Source organism: Bidens hawaiensis, unplaced genomic scaffold (genome assembly GCF_021521415.1).
Source record: "Bidens hawaiensis isolate Kalapana, Puna unplaced genomic scaffold, B.hawaiensis_p1.1 tig00004444_1, whole genome shotgun sequence".
NCBI classification, from domain to species: Eukaryota; Viridiplantae; Streptophyta; class Magnoliopsida; order Asterales; family Asteraceae; genus Bidens; species Bidens hawaiensis.
Window position 1 is genome coordinate 2,106,310 of NW_027491267.1, and position 5,018 is coordinate 2,111,327.

A 5,018-nucleotide genomic window follows, 5' to 3' on the forward strand; every position below is an offset into this window, starting at 1 on the left:
CCGGTATTGACGAGAACTAACGATATTATTATTTATATTTAGATATAAATAATAATGTCTTAAATATTAGATAAATACACGTTATGGGATTAACCAAGAGTCGATCGAGCTTGGATATCTTTTTTGGGGGCCGATATTATATTTTTGAAGTAAGTATAATATGATAAGAATATTTATCATAATAGTAATAAGAGTTAAGTGTCATTTTAGTATCTGTGGTTTGACCAACTATGCAATTTTAGTACCTATAATTTATTTTATGCAAATGACTACCCCGGTTTCAAAAAACTTGCATTTTTAGTACCTTTTTTAACCCCGTCAGTTTTCATCCGTTAAGTCTGAGGTATTTACGTAATTTCATTATTTAAATGAGGGGTATTTGGGTAATTTTTACTATTATTTTTTTTGTTTTTGTTTTTCTTTTCTTCTTTTCTCTCTCTCCGTCTATAAACCCCTTTCCCCCAAATCATATCTTATAAACCCTAATTCCTTAAAATCCCAACAAACCTTAATTCCTCAAAATCGATCATGGTTATGGCGGTGAAGTTTACAGAGCATGTGGTCACGACGAACTAGTTCGTTACACACGAACTTCCAACAACAACGACGTCGTTTCACCGAAAAGTTGTACGGATCACCATGACCGATCCATATGCTACTTATTCATCTTCCGATGATGATGATGATGAACGAGTAACGAGCAGGAGGATTAAGAAGCACGTGTTCCAAATCAACGTTGATTCGCCTAAACCAAACCAAAAGAAACGGCACGTGACTCACGTGACGCGCACGGGACTGTCCGTGAAGAAGTATAGAGGCGTCTGTCGGCGTCCGTAGCGCCGGTACGCGACGGAGGTCTGTGGGGTCGGTACACGGCGGAGATCCGTGATTCGACCAAACGGAAGCGGGCGTGGCTAGGGATGTTTGATACGCCGGAGGAAGCGGCCACGGTGTACGATAATGCCGCCGTTATGTTAAAAGGAACTAATGCCATTACGAATTTTCCGGTAGCTTCGGTAACGAATTTTCCAGTAGCTTCGGCCACGGTGTTCCTTTACCAAGATGTTTGAAAATTTATATTCTGGTAAGGAGTATAAAATGAGGAGAGATCAAAATGAAAGAAGAAAACAAATAATAACGAAATTACATAAATACCCCGAATTTAACGAATGAAAACTGACAGGGTTAAAAAAGGTACTCAAAATGCAAGTTTTTTGAAAACTGAGGTAGTTATTTGCATAAAATAAATTATAGATACTAAAGTTGCATAGTTGGTCAAACCACACGTACTAAAATGACGGTTAACTCTAGTAATAATGTAACTCAACTTCAACTTACGTGAACAAGAATATTCCTAGAAAGGAGGAGATTAATGTTTATCACCTTTGATCTTGATTTTCGCGCAACAGTATATAAACCGGCCAGATCCATTGCTACATAGGACTCTCAGTTTCATCACCTTTGATCTCGACCGGTTAATCATTAACTGAGGTATTATTTATTTCATCGGTAGTTAATAATATAGTGTATATTATACTGTGCTTGTATGATTTTGTAACCAGATCCTGTCGGGTTCTTAAGCTATTGATTACTCGTTTTGTTCCATTACGCACATATATTAATTAATTAGATTAATTAGTATTTGTCATATTTATTGAACTGGGTTTTAATAAATAATATTTTTAACTGATTTCATCACTGGAACCCAAACACATCTACCTATTCTAATAAAGTAAAATAAATTGGGACACTTGTCATATTTTGGTTAATACTCATAATTTTTTTCACTTCAAAACTAATATACCCTAATATATGTAATAAATCAATAATTATTCACTTTCCTTTTACACTATATTTATATAATATCTATATATTTTTATAAATATAAATATTAACATATTATTTTACTATATATTTTAAAATACTTGGTGAATTCCAAAAATTAACAACAAATCATGTTTCTCAAATGAAAATTGTTTCGGGTTTTTTGTGGAAATTAAATTTGATTTTATGGGTCAACAGTTGTAAATAGATTGTTTGGTACAAGTTAACTACATTTTGGTCAAAATTTGTTACGGGTCAAAAATGAAATTTTTGAGTATTTTTAAAAGTTTGAGAATGCAAATTAGATTTATCGTCAAATTTGTTATAAGTTCAAAGGTTGACTTAAAATGTCAAAAGTATAAAGGTTAGAATTTTAAACATGATTCGGGTTTCAAGTTTATTTTTAAGAGCATTTTTTGAAATAATCAAAAGATTCAGGATTTGACAAATTAACTATTTTTCCCTCAACTATTAAAATTTAAGAAAAGATTGCGAACACTTTCGACATGCCACCCCCACGCCTATCAATGCTTCTAACTTTTATCAAATTTGAAATATTTATGTCAACATTAATTTTTCCTTCAATGGTGATCAGAACGTTATATGGGAAGCATGTTATGCAAAACTATGCTCAAATGAAACAAAATATTCACAAAACTGAATGGGTTAACATGTTATTTTTTATGTTGTCATTATGACAAAATCGAGAAGCCCTCTGAAACTTATCAAAATCTTTTTTATGGTATAGTTCAGAAAAACATAGTTCTTGAAGAACATCCATTGCTACAATTTAATATTCTATTTTCCTTTTATGGTAAATTGATAAAATATCAATAAAGATAACGCCTCTTTTGTATTTAGGCTGAGTGGTTAGAACTATTATCGTATGAGAAGTCTTATTTTCGAAATTGGTTCATAACCAAAATTCTTTCAATTATACATATATGACACCAAGAATGAATTTTTCAATAGAAAGAAGCATTCTCGGGTACGATTTTGCACGGACATTTTTTTTATTAAGTTCATTTAAAAAAATCATTTTATGATATAAATAAAATCAATTTATGCATACATTGTATAGATACAAGTATAGATGTAATACATTTATTTTTTATATACGTTATGTAATTATTTGTTTTACTTATAATTTTATAATTTGAATCATCCCGTGAATAACACGGTCTCTAAAACTAGTTGTATATTAAACCGAATAAATTACTTATAGTAACTGTTTGAATATTCCGACTACCACATTACTAAGCTACTTGGATGAATCTAAAAAACGGTCATCCCAATACTACGTAAGTGTTCATGTGTGGACCGCTTGCAACTTTAAAAATACAATTTACAATTTACAAATGTTGTAATTAATAATGGTTGGTCCCGATCATCGATCGTAATTTCTTTATAACATTTGAAACACTGAACATAAATGGGTCTTCTTTCTTAACATCACTATGTCTCACGTATTTATAAGGCATGGGGAGTGGTTTATCATAAGCCATGCGACCTACCAGAAACACCACCGTCCCATCCCAATTGGTGTTGACCAATTGAGCCTTTCACAGAGATTGTTTACCGAACAATCAAAAAGAATAAAAAAAGAAAATGAGCTGTTGGGCCCAACAGCTAATGCATTTTAAAAATTATTAAACAAATATAAGAAAATCTCTTAAACCTTATTAATTTCAACCAAATTTATTACGTTTTCTCATATAATTTCATACCCCTTTCTCATACAGTTTTTGTCATTGAGCTCCGAGAAGTCTTCAACGGGTTCATTTGAATGTAGCAACTATGTCTTATCGAAGTAAATCAAACTATGTTTCACCTTTTTAATGATAAGACTCGGACGCGTCTTTAATTAGATCTCATGAAGCATATTTCAAGAACCCACATACCTAACATCAATTGGTTATTTTTTTAACTACTTGTAAAAGGTTTTATTAACAACATTTAGCAGTGCAATTATGTTTATAACGAAATCTAGTTTTTATTTATTTTAATTGTTTTTTTTATAAAAGTTAGCAAATGATTAGGGATTCACAATATAAACATTTTCATAGTTTAGGGATAATGTGGAAAAAAAATGAATTGACATTTATGTAGATAAGACTAAGAGAGAATATTAGGACGAGAGGAAAGGAAAAAATGACTCTCACCATCATCGTTGTCACCACCAATGCATAATGATTGATATAAAAGGGAGGATTACGTTTAATTGCGTACAAGAAACATTGTTGTTCATAAATTACCTTTTTCTTTAAATTGAGTATAGTATTGATGTATTTGTTTTGATAATATTAATCGTCATATGGTTTTGTAACACACTGCGTGATAATATAATATGATACATGGTTATATAAACTGATTATGTAGTTTATATGAATGTTTTATGCCTACAAATTATAGTATATGATTATACGCACGTAATACGTACCTAAAGAATGTATGTTATATGATTATACAAGTTTGTTATATGCTTATGTAACATGTTTAAGCATTTATGACCTTCATCTAAACTATACATGTGAGCTTCGCATCAAATACTACATAGTCTATACACCTGGTCATAAATAGTAAATGGGAGAAAGACATTTATATTTAAAAAAAATAATAAATGTATTTTGTATGAGAGTTGGTTATTTAAAATTTAAATCATTACAAACTAAAAAAATCTTGATTGATCCGGTAAATAAAATAAGAAAAATATAGTAAGTGAAAGAAAGACGTACTCCATTATATTAAATGCATTTTATACGACAGTTGGTTATTTACAAATCATTAAAAAAAATCTTGATTCATCCGGTAAAGAAAATAAGAAAATATATAGTAAGTGAAGGGAAGATATTTACACAATTTGATGAAATGTATTCTATTTGACAGTTGCTTATTAAATCATTAAAAACTAAAATATCTTGAAATCATGAACCAAATAAAATATAAGTTTCTTCTTCTGTGCAAGAATGAATTAGTGTGTGTCAGATTACTAAATGCCCTTTTGGTCCACAAGAGATTGTGAAGGCCATAATTAATAAATGCTTGTTGCTCCTACATCCTTTTATTATTTCTTTCATCTTTCTCAAATGCTTTCAGACGTCAATCTCATAATTAATAAATGCTTGGTACCATACCCCTACAAAATCCATTGTCTGTTCATATCACAGTTGCATTGCAAAATCAAGGGGAAAAAA

General features: G+C 30.6%; 1 pseudogene; it reads left to right on the forward strand.

The window, feature by feature from the left end:
- Positions 1 to 528: 528 nt before the first annotated feature.
- LOC143626591 (pathogenesis-related genes transcriptional activator PTI6-like) lies at positions 529 to 1,070 on the forward strand (annotated as a pseudogene).
- Positions 1,071 to 5,018: the final 3,948 nt, after the last annotated feature.